The sequence below is a fragment of the Triturus cristatus genome, chromosome 12 (assembly GCF_964204655.1).
Source record: "Triturus cristatus chromosome 12, aTriCri1.1, whole genome shotgun sequence".
Taxonomy (NCBI): Eukaryota; Metazoa; Chordata; class Amphibia; order Caudata; family Salamandridae; genus Triturus; species Triturus cristatus.
In genome coordinates, this window is record NC_140595.1 from 198,602,590 (window position 1) to 198,623,277 (window position 20,688).

Sequence of the window (20,688 nt, forward strand, 5' to 3'; positions counted from 1 at the left end):
ACTGTGTAATACTGCCACAAATGGCTTTATGAGCAGGGCACATAGATCTATAACCAGTATGCGAGAATAATGGAACTCATTGGGGAGCATGGGGTAGCGGTGTAGCAAATTGTAATCTGCACAGGCCAGTGTCTAACCAAGCTATAGTCTTTTAGATCACTTGAAGACTGGATGGGAATACCTTGGAAAGAGACTAATCAGGGGCTTACTGTAGACAAACCCAGATCCACCAAGTGATAGCACAGAAGAAAGTCTACTGAATGGAGAAAGGCAAGACAGAATTCTCTGCAATAATTAAAGCTAATAAAATTAGCCGGAAGAACCACAACCACTACAACATGGATAGATAGTGCATCATCCAGCTTATATCCCAGGGTTTTGAAAATGATGGCAGACTTTGGCCAGTCTCCATGTTCCGGGAGCCAGAAAGATGGACCAAACCAGCTCTTGGAGTTCTTTAAAAGCAGAAGTTAAGTTGTATCGGAGTTAAGTGCGAGCCTTTGACTGCCTATCTGTTCTTGGAAATCCACCCTACACACTTGAAAGTTAGCTTCAGCTGCACCAAGGCTCCCATTCTTACAGAAGGGAATCTTAGTCTTGTCGGCAAACAAATAAAAGCAGACTACGCATGAAAGGACAGGGTGAGGCAATTTCTTTGCACATATATTAAAAATGCCCAGTGAGAGAAAGGATCGCTACATGACTAAACACATAAGCGATCAAAAACAGGGCTAAAATATTAGGATGAAGACATACGTTTTCTGAACAAAAATGATCTGAACTAACTCAGTGCTGAGCTGCCCAGTGCAATGGAGTGAAGGCTGTTCACCAGAAAGACATGGTCGACTGTGTCAAATTGCCCTGAGAGATCCAGCACGACCAGAACACTAACACCGCCCTCCTCATAAACCATGCAAAGACCTGCAAGAAGAACAAAGTCAGGCCTCTCATTCATCCAAACAATATGCAACTCCTGCTAGTCCTCCAGCTGGGTGGCCACACTGTCCAAGCTCTTTGTAGCTGATAGGAAGAGAAAAATGATCCAACATGTGTGCTATCTTCTGCCCTAATTATGATTTTTATAAACAAAGGCAAAGAATATAGCATGTTTTAAGGCAGCTAGAACCATCCACACTGAAATGTAGAGATCACCACCAACAGCACCTAATAGATGTTTTAAGAAGCAAACAAATACAGTGTCGAGAGGAGTCTGGCCTCTACTCAAAGAAGGCCGATTGGTCACTATATTATTCTAGAGAAGTAAAATTAAAAGAGGAAGAAAATGCACCAGAAACATCAGAATGAAAAACACATATGAGGATGAATGGGGAGAACTGGTCAGAAAGCCTCTGCGGGGCATGGCCTTAGGCCTAGATAAATCTCTTTTTGAGGGTTGGTTGAAATAAAAATATAGTTAGAGAAATTAAGTTTACGTGTTTGTTGCAACTCTATCTTACAAGATTAAAGGGACAGCAAATTCTGAGACCAGGTGGAAGGCTCATGGTTTATACTACACTTACATTCGCTGGATGAAGGAGAATCAAAGAACTGGCTGGAGATGAATATATTTAGCCACTTTGTGCAAGAAAGAGGATTTTGACAACATCAGTAAGTTGGAAATAGAGAACAGAGAGTGAAAAATGGAGATGGTTAGAGGGATATGAGAAAAAACAGCAAGGAGAAAAAAATAGAAGGAGAGGAAACAAGAACATCAACTGATGATGTACATGGGGGAATTAGGATAGAGAATCAAGAGAGAGAGAGAGAAAGAATGAGGAGTGCCAGATCAACTGAAATGGATCGAGTTAAAGGAGAAAGCGAGGGAAACAAATAAAGAGAAAGTGAAGATGTAAGCAAAGAAGCAGAAAGACAGAGAATGAGATGGAAAGGGACAGAGATCATGTAAAAGAGTGGGCACAGAGAGAAGGAGACAACATGAGGGGACAACACAACCTTGCCAGACAAAATGAGTAGAAGACAGGGAGAAACAACAGGAGGGTGTAAAACGAATAAAATAGAGGGTAATGCGTAGGAAACCGAGAGAAAACGAGGGAGAACATAAACAAACCTAGAGGGATGGTGGGTGACAGGGAGAGAGAGGGCAAGTAATATTATCCAACAAGGAACGAGACAGAAGAAACCAAGACAGTAAGATCTAGGAAGAGAGAGATTCAGAGAAATGGGGAGATTAAAACAAAACAAAAGAACCTGAAAGAGAAATAAATATACAGAGAGTGAAAGAAACAAAACAACGGAAATAGAGAAGGCTGTATAAACACCTCACAGCCAGTAACATATTTAAGACGGATTAAACATGATGGAGAAAACTATTAAATAGTACCAGAAATATCCTTTGTAAACAGAGGCCATTGAAGACTGCTTCGAGTAAGGCTAGAAATGTGCATAGCTCACAGAAAGGGTTCGATGGAGGTAAATGATTTGTTTGAATAGGTAATGCCTCAGTGTGATTCAAATCCAAAACATGATCGCCTCGATGTGATCCTAAGAGTTTGAGGCAGAACATGCACACTACCTGGGTAATTAGATTAAAGTAGTGCCCTCTTCCTGTCACACACCAATGTCAGTGGCAATATTGGCTGCTACCGGACAGGGGTGGTGTGGCGGAGGACGGAGGGAGGGAAATTATAATTTAAAAAATGCACTTACCTTTTCTCCGCTGACCACATCTGCCGCCTCTTCATCCTCCGTCCTCCTCTCCACTTGGCAGGAAGCATCTAGCCTGCCAGAATCCTTTGGCCACTCACAACGCTGCCGTAGTAGCATTGTGATTGGTCTGAGCGCGTGGTTAGGCACTCGGATAGGGACTGGCAGGTTCTGCATGTTCTCTACCCAGGTTGTAATGGATGGATAATATGCAAAGTGCGCATGACGCTTTGGCCGGCCCGAGAGGGCAGGCCAAAGTGTCATGCGCACTTTAGGTGCAGTCAGCACTCCTTCCCCTGTGACGAGTGGGGAGCCCAGTCCTGCCCCCCTGGCTTCAGCTGAAAGCGAAATGCAAAAAACAAAAATGATAACAACAAACGTTATTATCATTTTATTTTTGTATTCAGCTTGCAGCTGAAGCAGTGGGGCGACGCTCTTCCACCTTAGCGGGGGAGCCGCCACTGGTCAGTGGTCTTAACTTCTTCACCACTTCCCTAAAGCTGGCATACTGGGTGCTACGACAAAATATTGAGTTTAAAATATCAGAAAAGATAAATATCGGAAATCAAATATTGCGACACGCAAATGCACAAATATCGTTGACGAGATTATAGCTTTTTTGAGGTAAGTAATATCGTTTTAAAGAACATCAATGTTTTTAATAACGTTTTCAATAATATAGCTGTTAAAAATATTGTTTTATAATTATTTTAATGTGTTTTACTTGATATAATAAGTGTATGTGTTGCTATTATTTATAAACATGATATTTGTTTTACAAATATGGCTTTTAATTTGAAGTGATTTTTAAAAAAAACAATTATTAATAGTAAATTATAGTGTTGTAGTGGGTTGTTGGGTTTGTAGGGGGATAGGTTGGAAGTTAACTAGATACTAATTAATTATCAATTGTTTAATACATTTTTTTAAATATATGATTGATATTTATTATGTAAATTATGTAATACGGATTTATTTTTATGTTATTTGAAGTCTGTTAGGTTTATAAGGATGTAGGGTAAATTAAGTAATAATTAATTAACAATTGATTATAAATTGTACGCTGATTATTTAATTGATTTTTAAATATGTAATGTATGTAATACTGATTTATTTCACTTCTATTTTAGTTGCAGGCTCCTAGGTTTGTAGGGGTAAAAGATGGGAAGCTAATTAAATAATAATTAACTATTAATTATTATTTGCAAATGAATTATGTAATTGGATTTTACATATGTAAATTATGGCATACTTATTTATTTAACTTATATTTTAGTTGTGAGCTACTAGGTATGTGAAGGTCTATGGTGGGAAGTTGATTAAGTAATAATTAACAATTAGTATTGAATTTAAATATGTAAATTATGGAAAACTAATTTTGTTTAGGTTTATTTGAGGTGTGGACTGCTAGGTGTGTAGGGGTTAATGGTGGGAAGCTAATAAAATTAATAATTGAATAACAAGTATTTATTAATTGGTAATTATTTGATTCAAATAGTAATTATGTAAATCGATGAATTGTTTTTAGTTTCTTAAAACACACACACATGCACACACACACACACATGGTCAATGAAGCCCTATAATTTGTCAGTAGGCAAATACCATTCTCTCTTATCAGCATGGAGAGACGGAGGGGTTACTCAGCATGGAAGAATACCAGTTTAATTTTGAGAAGAAACCAGTGGCTCCTTGTTTTTATATGCTACTGAGGGTGCATAAAGATAAATAGAACCCACCAGGGAGTCCTAATATTACAGAAAACAATAGTCTTCTTGAGCAAACTTCCATCAAGCTTGATTTTTTACATTGTCCCATATGTTTTGGCCTTACCCTCTTACTGTAGGGATAGTATGGATTTCATGACCAACGTCAAAGATATCTCTTGGCAATCCCATTACTTACTTGTAACCATGGATGTGGTATCTTTGTACACCTGCACTGACCACAACCTGGGGATCCAGGCATGTAAATACTTCTTCCTGACAGACCAATATGCATATATGATCATTCCAGTATGTTATTGGAAATGCTATTTTTCTGTTTGAAATTTCTTTGTGTTCAATGATGATTGGTTTCACCAACTGGTTGGGATAGCGATGGGGAGTTGCTTTGTTCCGAGATATTCCTGTTTTCTCATGAGCTGGTGGGAGGCCAGCCATGTGTGGGTGGAAGAAAATGAGAGGTGGACCAGAAACTTTACACTCTGGACTAGATATATTGATGACCTCTTCATTATATGGGAGGGTCCCAGACAGGAACTAGAGAGGTTTTTGACACACATTTCATGCAACAATCTTAACCTGGCCTTCACATATAAAATACATCCCACTAGCATGTACTTTCTTGATGTCTCGGTCGAGATTGTAGGTGATGAGTTACACACAAGCCTGTACAGCAAAAGTACTCCTGGCATTAGCATTCTCCATGCAGGTAGCCACCACCTACATAATTTGAAAAAGAGAATCCCCTTTTGGGAGATGCTCAGGGCCAAACGGAACTGTATTACCAACCAGGCCTTTAAAAAAGAGAGGGGGCAGGATGTTTGGGAGACCCAGTGCCAGGGGTTACCCTACCAGGATTCCGAAAGAAGCCAGTATAAAAGCATCACACACCACAAGAGAGGCACTCCTGACTAAAAGATAGAGAGATGAGAGGGATCAAGATGTGTTCAGATTAATCACACAGCAGTGAGAATTAGGCAAGAAGATAGTAGCCAAACATTGGCATTTGGTCTAAAGTGACCCTGTAAGAGGCAGTACGGTGATCCCCTTCCCCTACATACCTTACCGTAAATCGAGATATTTGCAAGATATTCTTGTATACAGTTACACCAGCACACACATTAGATGAGGAGGCTGTTTGCAGGAACAAAACATTTTTTTATAAATGTGGAAGGCGCAAAGCTTGTAGGAAAAGCAGAAATGTCAAGACACTGGGAAGGTAACACGGATAAACAAACTGATCACTTGTGGCAGTGATCACTGATTTTACGTTCTCCAATTTCCATGTGGCTACAGGTATGTTGGTAGCACCACTGGCCCGATCAATAAGAGAGTTTTAGAACATTACAAGGCCATAAGGATTCTTGATATGTCTTACCCTGTTGCAAGACACTGGGCCAGAGACCACAGTCCGAATGCTGACCTTTTGATGTTTTTTGGTATTGACAGGCTTGAGAAGAATATCCGTGGTGGAAACAGAGAGAAACAACTAAGAGTAAGAGTCAGAATATATCATTCGGCTTGGGAGAAAATCCTCTGGAAGCCTAAACGAGGATAAGAAGCTTCATGTACACATCAGTTGATGTGATAGTCATTGAAGTCATAATGCTCTTAGGGGCATATTCACAAGGACTTATCGCCGCGTTGGAGGCACTTTTCTGCCACTAATGCAGCGATAATTTTAGCGCCCTATTACCAAGCTGTCGCTTACAGCCGTTAGCGACAGTTTTTAGGCGAAAACGTCCGTTATAAAGATCGCTACTTCTGTTAGTGACAATTATATGCAGGAGAGGCGTTCCCGTGCAAAAACGCCCGCAAACAACACAACTCCATATTCACAAGAGGATCCTTAAACGTCCAAAGACCAAAAAAACTGGTGTAACTGCAGTTAGAGCCAGTTACTTAAGACCAGAAAATAGACGGGCTTAAAAAAGGGGGTAAGGCTTGGGGCCACATCTCAGCATGTTTTGGGGCTGGACAGCATTGCAAGCAATGTTGCAGCGCTGCCCTGCGACAAAACTACAGTGCAGGAATGCACACCATCAATAAGTGCACATTCCTGGGTCGAGTAATGAAAAGTGTTGCAGCGCTGCAACAAGACAGCAACATTTCTCACTACGCCCTTCTTGCGACAGCATGGATGCGCTGTATTTACTGGACAGCACTCCATGACGCAAGTAATGACAGATACGTAAGGAATCCTGACATCTCTGTCTGTGCTAAAGTCATGCATTGCTGCAGTTGTGTCACAACCATGACGCATCTCCAGCAATGCATAGGGCCAGCCTATCCCTGTGGCACTGCGTCACCTTCCCGCCTGCCATCAGGCAGGCGAAAGGTACTGACACAGTGCCGTTCATGAGGGGTGCATGAATGTCGGCGCTGTTGGAGATCCATCGGTGGTGGTTGCGCGCTGCGGTGTCATCGTTTGGAAGCATTGGTGGAGTGTTGTTGCGGAGGGAGTGGATGAGACGTTCTTCGGTGGCCTTGATCCAGCTGCGAGGGGGTGCGATGATGGCGGTGGCGTCCGGTGGGCAAGGTGAAGCCGTGATGTTGCCAATGATGGTCTGACAAGGAGAGTCCGGTGTTGTGGCTGTAGTTGAAGTTCCCGCTGGTGGAGGTGATGTGCTCGTCCATGTGTCCTGCTATGTGGTTGTTGAGGTGACTTGCTGCTTGCGTCTGATGTAGGGGACCTTCCCCAGGAGGGAGTGGTGTCCTGGTCACTGGGGTTGTGCAGGTGGAATTTGAGTTCACCGAGTAGGATGTCGTCGGTGGATGGGAGACCCTGGGGTGCAATGAGGTCTACAATGGTATTGGAGAATGGGGGCCAAGGCCCGGAGGACCTGCACATTAGGGTGCCGCAGAGGAGGTGCTTCGGCTTGGTCCGGATCTGGAAGTTGAGGTGGTCCATGGTCCCCCTTGGGTCATTAGAGTGCGTGGTCAGTCAGAGTGTGCTTCTGTAGGTGATGGCAATGCCTCCTCCTTGATGGTCAGGGTGCTCTTTGCGGGCGATACTGCAGCCATCAGTGATGGCGATGGTGATGTCCGGTCCGGAGCAGAGGTTGGTCCTGGCAGGCGAGGTGGCGTCCAGGGTTGATGGCGAGGAGGCTGCTGGCGTCGTAGCGGTGGAGTGTCCAAGAGAAAGGTATCTTGGTGTAGAGCGTGGTCCAGGGGCAGACGGACGCAAACGACATAGCCTAAGGGTTGTCTTTGGCACGGGAGATGACCATTACAATGCAGGCAGTACATCGTCAACAACGCAACTCTGACAACGCAGGTGCCTTTACATTGCATTTGATTACAACGCATTGTGAGGTAAGTGATGGGGTAATTTAATGTTTTTTTGGTGCGTATGGGTTTCAGATGTAACATGAAAATTGGGGTGTGTATTGGGGTAAAATATGGAAGTTGGGGTGTGCGTTGGGGCAAAATATGGAATTTGGGGTGTGCATTTGGGGTAAAATATGGAAATTGGGGGGTGTTTTGGGGTGACATATGGAATTTGGGGTGTGCGTTTGGGTCTAACTTGATTTTTGGGTGTGTTATGGGGGCTCACAAAGGAATTCTAGGGTTCACGGTTGGGTTTGGGGTGCAAAGGTAAGTTTTGGGTTGCACTCACTGATGTGGGAATAGTGATAATGATGTCTCCGCTAACACCTACTCTACTGTTGCAATGTGCCTAGTATTAGTATGCATGGCAATGGAATGCAATGTTATGGCATGCGTCGCAACCACGTATGTGCCTTTGACACATGGGTGGTACGCCCGCTGTGCATGGGTGCACAGCAGCCGCCATTGAGAAGTGCTGGGGGGCTGGACAGCTGTGAGGTGGTAAACGCTGGAAAGAACACTGGATGGGGCGTGGACGCGGAGATGTGTGTGCGAACGGGTGTTGTAAATATTTTAATAAGGGGAGTCTTACCTCGAAGCCGAGTCCCGTGTCTTCGTTGCTCCTGCTCTCCTGTGTCAGCTTCCAGGAACCGGAAGTAGGCAGCCAGGCTCCCTCCCCAGAGCCAATCACAATGCTGTGATGTGGCGGTGCGACTGGTAATTGGCAACAGGACAAGGCATGCAGCCAGGGGCTGGAGGGGTGGGCATGTTCTCTGCGCAGGCTGTAATGCAGCCTGTATTACGAACAGGGAAGTGCACTTGGCGGCTTTGGGAGGCCTGAGTTGGCATGCAAATGTGCCCATGCCTTGACCCGTGCTTGGAGCAGTCCTATCCATCCTCCCACCCACAAGGGAAGCTTAGCACGGTTACATCAGTAAGTAATCATCATGTGATGTTTGTTATGTTTATGTTTATAGGTTTATAGAGCGCTCGAATGCCGAGGCGTCTTGGCGCTGAGGTGTAACAAAGGAGGGGACATCAAAAATGCTCATATGGTATCAAAAAGGCGAGTTTTTAGCCCTTTCCTAAAAACCTGGAGGTCAGGTTGCAGTCTCATGGCTAGAGGCAGATTATTCCACAGTCTAGCCGCGCAATATGTTATAGATCGACCCCCCCATCGTGACTTTTTAATTTTAGGGACCCTAACAAGCCCCTGTGTAGCTGATCTAAGAAAGCGTTCAGGGACGTAGGGTGTAAAGAGATGGCCACCATGAGGAGTTCCACAGGGGCAAGCCCAGGCCAAACTCCATCACCTCCGTCTCATCCGTGTTTATCTTGAGATAGTTCTGACCCATCCAGGACATGATCTCTGTAAGGCAGGCATAAAATCTGCCTGCTGTATCTCCACACTGATTGTTGGAAGTTAGAACAAGTTGGGAATCGTCAGCGTAAGAGACTAAAACAAAGCCATGTTTCCTGACGAGATCAGCCAGGGGTGTCATATACACATTAAACAGAGTGGGAGACAGGGCCGACCCCTGTGGCACTCCGCAGGGAAGGAAGAAATCCTCTGAGGTCATACCCTCCCAAAACAGCCTCTGCTCCCTGTCACTGAGAAAAGATGCCAGAAGGGTATGGGCAGTTCCTCCTATACCAATATCCCTCAACCGCTGTGCCAAAGCCAAATGATTAACCGTATCGAAGGCAGCCGACAGGTCAAGAAGTACCAAAATTGCCTTTCCTCCACTGTCGACTGCCCTATGAATTTCCTCAGCCGCCCTAACCAGCGCTGATTCCGTCGAATGACGTGGCCTAAAGCCATGTTGGGACGGGTCCAACAGACCATTAGAATCTAAATAGGCTGTAAGCACTTTATTCAGATGTTTCTCCAGCACCTTTGCTGCGAATGGGAGGCCGGCGATAGGACAATAGTTATTAACATTGGCTGGATCCAGAGTAGATTTTTTTAAATAGGGGAGTGATGGCAGCACGTTTCCACATGGCAGGATACTGACCAGATATTATGACCTGATTCATAATACAAAAAATTGAATTATTTTACTTGAAAGTTATTTCAATTTTTAACATTGTAATGATGTAATTACTCATGTTGTCATTGATGTCCAAGATTGTGGGACATCGTTTGTGTCCTCATCAAATACGCTAATTAGTTCTCAAGCCTAAAACCTTTTGAAACAAACGTTTAGCAGGGGCCGAGATCTCATCCCGTCCCCAAAAGCCACTCAGACACCCCAGCTACGAGACTTTCCCCAATGAAAGTGCACCCGGCCCCATTCACTTCTTATGGCCCTCTTTGGCCTGTTCAGCTGCTGTTAACACCCCCAGGCATCTGGTCGAGATCTGCCACCTCTCAGCTACACTGCTTGCTTCTCTGGACACACCTTGAGTCAATGTGTTCAGCACACAAATAAGGATTATGCTACTTACCCAGTAAGCATCTGTTCTTGGCATGTAGAGCTGTAGATTCACATGCTTTTCATATTCCTGCCATCTAGGGTTGGGTCAGGATGTTTGCAAGTTGTTTTTCTTCTAAGAAGTCTTTCCTAGTCACGAGATAAGGTGACTCCTCCTTTCGGTGGTAGAAAGCATGGGCATTGACTCCATTACTACATTGTTTTCAAGCAAGAGGGTGAGAATGAAGTAAGTAAGTTTAGTAGAGGTGTCCATGCGTATGTAATGTAAATCATGAAAACTGCAACAGTTACCCGTGCAGGGGAGGTAGGAGGGTGCATGTGAATCTATAGCTCTACATGCCAAGAACAGATGCTTACTGGGTAAGTAGCATAATCCGTTTGAGGCATGCGTGCTGTAGATACACAGGCTTTACTTAGACTATATAGCAAAGCAAAGACTATTGTCCCAAAGCGGTGGCTAACCGGTAGATGTTGCAGCTGTTTGAAAAAATGTGTTTAGCACTGCTTGCCCTACATTGGCTTTGTTGACGTGCTAACACATCCATACAATAGTGTTTGGTAAAAGTGTGTGGTGTGGACCATGTAGCTGCCTTAATAATGTCAGCTATAGTGATGTTACCTAAAAAGGCCATAGACGCTCCTATTTTACTAGTGGAATGCGCTCTAGGAGGTATAGATAAAGTTTGTTTAGCTTTAGTGTAGCATGTTTGAATGCATTTAAAAATTCATCTTGCTATACCAGATTTAGAAATCGGATTGCCTCTGTGACGTGTAGCAAATGCAACAAACAATTGTTTTGTTCTAAAGAAAATCCTTTGTCCTTTCAATGCAGTACAATAGCGGCCTTCTGACATCAACAGTATGAAGAGCTTTTTCTGCTACTGAATCAGGTTGAGGAAAGAACACAGACAACTAAACTGATTGGTTGATATGAAAAGCAGAAACCACTTTGGGAAGGAATTTTGGGTTGGTGCGAAGAACTACTATGTCTTTATGAAGTTGAAAGAAGGGTGCTCCTAAGGTTAAATCCTGTACTCTCCTTAATGAAGTAATTGCAATGAGGAAAGCTACTTTCCATGAAGTAAATTTTAGTGGACAGTTGTGTAATGGCTCAAAGGGTGGGCCCATGAGCCGTGTAAGTACAATGTTCAGATTCCAAACTGGTGCTGGAGGTACCCTGGGTGGTATTATCCTCTTAAGGCCCTCCATAAAAGCTTTAATTGCTGGAACCTTGAACAAAGAAAGATGTTGTCTGTTTTGCAAATATGCAGCTACTGCTGCAAGATACTAACGAATGGTAGTGTAGGCTAGAACAGCGCGCTATAAATGCAGAAGGTAACAAATAATATTTTGAGTAGATGCATCTAGTGGATCAATATTTTTATTAGTACACTATATAACAAATCTTTCCATTTTGCTGCATAGTATTCTCTGTTGTAGGCTTTCTTGCTTCTTTAAGAATGGTCATACATTCTGGTGGCAATTTGAGATACCCAAACTCTATGACTTCAGGAGCCAAATCGCGAGATTGAGCTCCTTGGAATTAGGGAGTCTGATTTCTCCATGGTTCTGCATGAGAAGACTGGAATTAAGATGCAGCTTTTGATGTGGAACTACTGATAGTTCTAAAAGTGTCGTTAACCACGTTTGACGAGCCCAAGTGGGAGCTACTAGAATCAGCGTGAGGGATGTTTGCCTGAGCTTCCGAACTAGAAATGGAAGGGGAGGGAGATGCAGAAAAGTTGTCCACTGTGGCGAACAGATCTATTTGTGGGAATCCCCATTCTTAAAAGAATGGAAGGAGAACCTGGGGATGAAGTTCCCACTTGTGTATTTGTTGCCGACTTCTGCTTAGAAGGTCGGCAACCTGATTGTCCACTCCTAGGAGGTGCTCTGCCAGAAAATGAACTCTGTGATGAATTGCCCAACACCAAATGGTCTGAGAGAGGCATGACAGTTGCAGAGAATGTGTCCCCCCCGTTTTTGTACATAGTACATCATTGTCATATTGTCCGTGCGGGCTAAGACAACTTTCCCTATGAGGTGAGACTGAAAGGCTTTCAGTGCTAGATATACAGCTAGAAACTCTTGATAGTTGATGTGCAGAGCTTTATACTTGTTGTCCTATAGACCTTGATTTGTGAAGTTGTGAAGATGGGCACACCAACCAGTGAGGGATGTGTCTGCTGTTAGCACGATCTGTGCAACAGGGTTGATGAAGGGCTGCCCTTTTGATAAGTTTGGTGTGTTCCACCACTGCAGAGCGAGAGATGGGTATAGCTGTCTACCAACACTAGATTTATTAATTGACCCTGAGACTGATTCCACTGACGTGCTAAGCACTCTTGTAGAGGAAGCATGTGCAATCTTGCATGAGGCACTATCGCAATGCATGATGCCATCATCCCTAGCAGTTGCATGAAAGTCCTGACTGCTAAGTAGTGATTCGCCTGAAATATCAGAAATTGAATATTGTGAATTCTGACTGCATTGGGAGAGGCTAGAGCTGTGCAAGTGTTTAGAGTCGTTCCTCGATAGTACTGCATTTGTTAAGGTTGATGGTGAGACTTCTGCACATTGACCGTGAAACTCAATTGGTGGACTAGGTCTAATGTAGTCTGACTGTGGTGTAGACACTGTTGGTGTGTGCTGGCTTTGATGAGCCAGTCACCTAGTTATGGGAAGACATGAATCTGTTGTCTTCTAAGATGTGCTGCTACTACTGCTAGACATTTTGTGAACACTCTGGGGGCAGTAGTTACTCCGAACGGGAGTACATTGAATTGATAGTGTTTTCCTGCTATCACAAATTTGAGGTATTTGTGATGAGCTGGTTGAACTGGAATATGAAAGTATGCATCTTTTAAGTACAGTGTGGACATAAAATCGCCTTGCTGTAGCAGTGGAAGGACCTATTGAAGTGTGACCATGTGGAAATGTTCTGAAATTATGTACATATTTAACGTCCTTAGATCCAAATTTGGTCTTAAGGGGATGTATGTCGTTACAACGCACACTTTTACAACGCATGCACTTACAACGCATTTTTTACAACGCAACATCCATTACAACGCATTCCATTACATAACATGACACTACAACGCATTTTTAAAAACTACCTTTACAACGCATTCCATTACATCGCATACTACCTTTACAACGCATACCATTACAACACATAATATTAAATTGCATTTAAGGTAAGTATTAGATAGTATAGGGGTAAAAATTACTTTTCTAACTCCAGGGGGTGCAACAGTAGTGTAAGTGTTGGATAGTATAGGGGTAAAAATTGCTATTCTAACTCCAGGGGGTGCAACAGTAGGGTAAGTGTTGGATAGTATAGGGGTAAAAATTACTATTCTAACTCCAGGGGGTGCAACAGTAGGGAAAGTGTTGGATAGTATAGGGGTAAAAATTACTATTCTAACTCCAGGGGGGTGCAACAGTAGGGTAAGTGTTGGATAGTATAGGGGTAAAAATTACTATTCTAACTCCAGGGGGTGCAACAGTAGGGTAAGTGTTGGATAGTATAGGGGTAAAAATTACTATTCTAACTCCAGGGGGTGCAACAGTAGGGTAAGTGTTGGATAGTATAGGGGTAAAAATTACTATTCTAACTCCAGGGGGTGCAACAGTAGGGAAAGTGTTGGATAGTATAGGGGTAAAAATTACTATTCTAACTCCAGGGGGTGCAACAGTAGGGTAAGTGTTGGATAGTGTAGTGTAATATTATGCGTTGTAATGGTATGCGTTGTAAAGGTAGTATGCGATGTAATGGAATGCGTTGTAAAGGTAGTTTTTAAAAATGCGTTGTAGTGTCATGCTATGTAATGGAATGCGATGTAATGGATGTTGCGTTGTAAAAAATGCGTTGTAAGTGTAGTGCGTTGTAAAAGTTGCGTTGTAAATGTTGTTCCCCGTCTTAAGGAGCCATCCTTCTTGGGGATTAGAAAGTACAGAGAGTAAAACCCTGACCTTTGGTCCTGTAATGGAACTGGTTCTATAGCCCCTTTTGTTAAAAGAGCTTGTATCTCTTGTTTGGGGAGCTGCAGATGCTCTGACGAGAGTTTGTGAGTGCGAGGTGGAATATTGGGAGGTTGGCTAGTAAGCTCCAGGCACTAACCATGTTGGATAACGTCTAACACCCATTTGTCTGATGTTATGGATTGCCAAATGGGTAAAAATTGTTGAAGTCTTCCCCCGACAGGTGTTAAATGATCAGGGGGAAGTGTAGGCAAGTCACTGCTTATTGGGGAAAGGGGAGTTACGTGTTGTCGTGCTCTTATCCCGACCTTTAAAATTGTTTCCTCTGTACCTCCTCTAGAGAAGCCTCTACCAAAAGAGGGTTCCGTGTTGGACATATATGAGGAAGTGTTAGGGTCTGAGGATGTAGTTTTAGAGCCTGCTCTATAAAATGAACGTCAAAAGGAGCCTCTGCTTGAAGGAGTCTGAAGTGCTCCCATGGATTTTGCCACGTCAGTGTCTTATTTCATCCTTTCTAAAGCCTCATCAACCTGAGGTCTGAAAAGATGTTGCTTGTCAAAAGGAGTATTTAAAATAGACTGCTGAACTTCTGGTTTAAAACCTGAAATCCTAACCCAGGCATGCCGATGTAAGAGAATGCTAGAATTAACTTCTCTGGCTTCAGTGACAGCAGCATCAAGAGCACATCAAATACAATAATTAGAATTGAGTTTGCCTTCTTGAACTAGCTCGTGCCCTTTTCTTGTGTTCTTCTGAGAGGTATTGCAGTAGACCTTCCATCTCATCCCAGTGTGCCCTGTCGTACCTAGCTAGTAGCCCTTGCGTGTTGGCAATTCGCCAGTGATTAGCAGCTTGAGCAGCTACCCTTTTACCAGATGCGCCTATAAGCTTAGATTCTTTATCTGGGGATGTGCATCCCCAGAGGTCTGTCAATTTCCTCTTTTACTAGCGTTGGAAACTACTAGTGAATCTAGAGGGAGCTGTCCTTTAATAAAAACAGGATCAGAGGGTGATGGTTTATATTTTTTATCAACCCTGAGTGTTAAAATATGTGCACGAACAGGGTCCTTAAAAATTTCATCTGCATGTCTCATCATGCCTTTTAACATAGGGAGACTTTGACTAACTCTGTGTGAAGACCCTAGTGTGTCAAATAAAAAATTGTTATCCAAGGCCTCCTTATGCAGTGTAACCCCATGATATGCTGCATCTCTGGAAATGAGCTCTAGATAGGATACACTATCGTCTGGAGTGAAGGTTTTGCAGGGTATAGGCAGTGGCGGTTTTTGCGTTGGGGCGGTGGGGAGTTGCCCCACTTAATTATTTGTGTACGTTTACGAGCGCGCCGCTTTAAATTATTAATACAATTTCAACTTTCAAAGTTGAAATTGTATTAATAATTTAAAGCGGCGCGCTCGCATCACTCGCGGCTGCGGTGTCACGTCACGTGACAACAACTCGGCCAGGCCTCCATGTCCGTTATTAGGCAGGGCAGGGGGCAGGCAGCATTAATTTTCAATGGGGCGCTGCCTCGTACAATGTGCGCCGTGTGGAGTTTGGCCGGCTGCCTTTCCTCGGCCAGGAACCCAGCATGCGCATAGAGGCTTTGCTACAGCAAGCGCAAGGTGACTGGAGAGGTGGCTAAAACAGCAGATCGCAGTAGGAGCAAAATGAGCGGCGAGTTTGCCTGCTCATGCCCATCCTACGACAGCAGCATCTGCGTCCGGATTGGCTGCTGCAGCCGAGGGGGTAATATAATAACAGTTGGAGTTGGCACTGCATTGCAATCCGCAGGGGTGGGAGGGCCCGCCCAGTGCCTAACGTAGCAATGACCAATCAGTGTCATGGTTTATTATTGAGCCATGCAGTGATTGGCCATTGTGCCGTTGCTGGGCAAATTCCTCTCACTCTCAGTTGTCGTGAGACTAGCGCGTGGAGAGAGTCGACAAGAGACTGAGAGTCGGAGACTACTACTAGACCGTCTGTCAGTCTGTGAGACACCGTCCGTGACGAGATTCATTTCATCAAGACATCGTCGTTATTGATTCGTCGATCATTTGGATCAACTGCTCCCCATTTTCTTTAGCTACGTCGATAAAATTACATTCAAGGTAGGCGGGCGTGAATTTACTTTAAAATCATAAATGACCAGTACTGTAAATGACTGACGTAAGGTATGTAGCTTTAGGAGTTACATTGGTGCCGCCTACAGGTGTAAAAGAGGCAGTTTTGAAAGTCTCTTAAGTTATTACAAGAGAACTCTCATGCGCAGGCTAGCGGGGTCAGCCCTCTGTGAGTCAAGACTAGTGCCCCTCAGGCCTCTGAGCCACGGTCTCTTCTGTGCCAGGTACCCCTCAGCCCTGTTTGCCAGGCCCCCTCTGCCCTCTTTGCCAGGCCCCTGGGGGTATGCTGTGGACTGTTGGTAAAGCGGCGATCCGATCAGGCCTGTGAGTGTGAGCGAGCGTTACGTACGTTACCGTTAGTGTGCGAGAGGCCTGATCTCTGCTGTAGGCCTGACTAGTAAGGAAAAGCTTACAAGTTGCCAACAGTACAACCTGGAAGTGTTGGCAGCTTTGAACTCAACGGGTGTTTTTGATAATACTGGCATCATCTACCTTTCAGTCATCTGTAAGTCTTGAACATGCTGCTGACTGCTTTTCCTTAATATGACCGTTCTGACCTGTGTGCACTCGCAGGTGTGAAAATATGTATTTATGAGAAATATTTAACTGCGCACAACATCTGAGCTGTGACTGCTCTTTAACTTAAACTACCCCCGGGGCAAAGCTTTTTTTTAGGGGGGGGCTGGCGAGGGAAAGCAGACACATGCTGAACCGGAACCAAGACTGCTTTATTTGCTGCTGCGGCTTGGCACCGTCGGGGACATCGAATCTTACTTTATCCGGGCGCACACGGCATTGCTTTACAAGCAGCAACCTTTATTGTATATGATTTTTCTACCGCGAGTGTTGCTATAAAATGAAAAATTAGGTAGGGTATTTTATGATATTGTCGTGCCGTTTTGCATTACAATATCCTCTGGCATTTTGTAGAAATCAGTGTGATCCGCAACACTGTCTGTCACAAAATCCTCATTTGCTGCAAACACGTGTTTCACGGAACTGGGAACTGCCCTCGGAGGAGCCTCGGTATGAAACGCGCGAACTGTATATTAGGAGCCTCTATTTTATACAGCACATATCAACATTTTTGCCAATGCTGCATGTAAGCGCTGTAAAATAACAGACGTCTATCTGCACAGTTTTGTGTTTCCTCTTATCTTCCAGCGTATTACTATTTGACGGGTTCCAATTATAGCGATCTGGCGCGGATTAGCGCTGTATATTGGCACTAGGAAAAACACACATATTACGGACAGCATCACCAACACCCCGATTCTGAGGTCCGGGCTGGTTCTCATTTGGAAAACTGGCTTTGCAGTTGACAATAAGACTAGAACTTTTTGTTATGGATTGATGTTCATTCAGTAGTCTAGACTTTTCATCCACGTTTCTTGGTGTGATTTCGAATTTAGAGACATTATTAAATACGGTATACCTCTCTGTTGGAATCTCGTGTTCTGCTCCATTGAATGGATGTGTTAATGCCTCTGTGTCACTGGTTCTTAGGCTGTGAATAAATTGGGATATTTGCACTATACCCACGGTCGACACCCACCAGCTTGACACCCAGGTTGTAGGGTCCACAATCATCTCATGGGAAAGCAGCTTTGGCATCCATTTTTTGTTCGATCTTTTCAGGCATGGGCTTGTGTTTGTCCTCTTTGCAGCAGGAAATCAGCACTCCCTCCTTTGAGAGTACTCCTGATTGAGGATCCATCATCAGAGTGCAAGGGTACCGGTGGCTGGGGGTATATGTATAATATACCTCCGAGTCCACACACAGTAGAGCATAACACAGGATGACAGACTGATGGTTGGTGGCAGGTGATGTTTAAGATAGGGGACTTACGTTTTATACCTTCAGACATGGAAAGGAATCTCTTGGCTGTTTCCTTTAAATGTTCATGCCTTCCCCTTGTCTGAAGTCCTTCTGTCTCCCTGAATATCTGTAGTGTGCTGAGTGGTAGAAATGATGGTTCCTTCAGAGCCACTGCCAGTTCCTCTATTGGTTGATTTGCATTTTCTAAAAATAGGAATGTCGGGTTTAGATTGTGCAGACATTGATTTTATTCGTAGGAGGCGCAGGGGGAGGGAATACACGTTCTGAAAGAAACAGTAATCACGCCTCAGTAAAACTGCTTTATTCATCAGAATAACGGGGAAGTTGAGATGTTTTTTTAAATCCCATTCAGTAATCAAGTCTTAAAATAACTCAGCTACGATACTCGAAACTTGTGAAATGGGGAGGTGTGAGGAACATGTGAAGGGTACCACTTTACTGTAGAAGAGAAAATGCTGATTTCACCTGGCAGTCCAACACGCTCACGGCGTGCTCAGTTAGTATGTGCTAGTTTATACTCTAATGCAGAGCTCTGCACGACTTTAGAAATTGTATACAAAAGGCATTGAGCTGGTTTCTTGCATGTCGTTTACTTTGTATGCAAGGCCATACCTCGCAAACAATTTTCACGCATGCAACTGCTCAGGGAAGTTTGCATATTATGATAATGTACGGCAAAAGGGGATTTGGCAAGGGAGTACCTATATCCTCATTTTCTTTTCTGGACGCATCCCATTTTCCTTTAAGGAAAACGGACTGCATTTAAAAAGTAAAAGATTGCTTTATTTAAAATAAATGGGCATTACAATAAAGAATAAATTACACCCACAATAGCATATTTTTGGGCATCTATTGCCTGGATCGATTCCGAAACAGATTTCTTAACATTCCAATTGTCACTAAGATTTCGACTCCTATCTTAACAAATAAGACAATCTGTTCAGCTATTGGCCTAGAATTCGTGAAGAACAGCATGAAAAGTTACTCACAAGAAGAATGATTTTCTGTATTTTTCCACTTTTAAAAATAAATACAGACAAAGAACACATTGGGGTATAAGACAATGTGTATTGTGCAATAGGTACAACTTGACACTGAAGTCACAGGATGAATCTGTTTTATGTATGATCCGAGGCCTGTGGTTCTTTATGATTAACAGTCTATGTGTTTGGGTGACACAACTACATTTTGTTATATTTGCTTTTCAGCATCTGGTAAAGCCTCAAAGCAAAGAAGAAGAGGCACCAACCTCCTTTGCTGCACTTGCGCCTCTACAACAGTCAACAACCCCAGCGTTTAAGGTAAGGAAACCGCTGCTGTATTTTACATTCTAGTAGTTAAGGGCTATGTAAGTTGTCTACATGGTGGGTGGCCTCCACATGCACCGAACCTCATACGTTGTACTTGATTATTGACAGGTAAAATTAACATTGGTAACACCATGAATACAGTAGAGCAACTACTTGCAAAGCCGTTCATTGGACTGAAACGTGAAGATAAACTAATTGTAAAACAACTAGGACCCCACCGGCCAGACCTAAACCTACAACAAAGTTCCCAAGACAGAGGGAAGATTTACACACGTTCTTTCTCAAACACCTGGTACACAAAAGTTGATTGGCTTACAGGGTGTACTTCAACAAATACTCTGTTCTGCTTCCCCTGCTTGCTGTTTGGTGGTGAAATTCCTTGGACAAAAAAAGGAGTGAAAGACTTGAAACATCTGTCAGATAAAGTAAAGAAGCATGCACACACAAAAATACATATGGAAAACCTGACGAGACTGGGAATGTTGGGAGACACACCGATTGAAGCCCACATAAGCGATGCCTACCGCAAAACAATAAAGAAACACAATGAAGCAGTTGATAGGAATAGACACATACTATCAAAAATCATTGATTGCATTCGTTTCTGTGGTGCTTTTGAACTGGCATTACGAGGGCATGATGAATCTCAAAGTTCCGCAAATCCTGGTATATTCAGAGGCCTTGTGGATTTAATATCAAGCATAGACCGTGAAATGGAAGCACATCTAGCAAGTGCTACAGTCTTCAAGGGCACCTCTAAAATAATACAAAATGAACTGCTTGAGTGCATGCTAGAGATTGTAAAAAGCAATATCGTGCAAGAGTTGAAAAACACCGACTTTGTGGCTATTCAGGCTGATGACACCACTGATGTGGCCACTAAAACACAGTCTGTACTGATCTTTCGGTACCTTGACAATGACAGCAGAGTTGTGGAGAGGTTCTATGGTTTTACACATTTAAAAGACTCTAGTGCAGAAAGCATTTCTTCAGCTATTCTACAAGAACTAAACTTGATTTTTCCAGAGCAGCCTCAAAAACAAAAACTGATTGCACAAAGCTATGATGGTGCTGCAGTAATGAGTGGAACCTCCGGTGGAGTACAAAAAAAAATTAGAGATGTGTACCCTAATGCCCATTATGTGCACTGCTATGCCCACCAACTTAATCTGATTATGCAACAAGCAGTAGGAAAGATCTCTGAGGCACAGATATTCTTTATGGATGTAGGAGGAATGGCAGCATTCTTCTCACGTTCCCCCAAAAGAACGGAGG

The 20,688-nt window shown here is 43.5% G+C and overlaps 1 protein-coding gene across 7 annotated transcripts in view; it reads right to left on the reverse strand.

Annotated features, from left to right (window-relative positions):
• IL34 (interleukin 34) overlaps nt 1-20,688 on the reverse strand; it is an 851,078-nt gene that overhangs the window by 359,425 nt on the left and 470,965 nt on the right. The window lies entirely within an intron of this gene.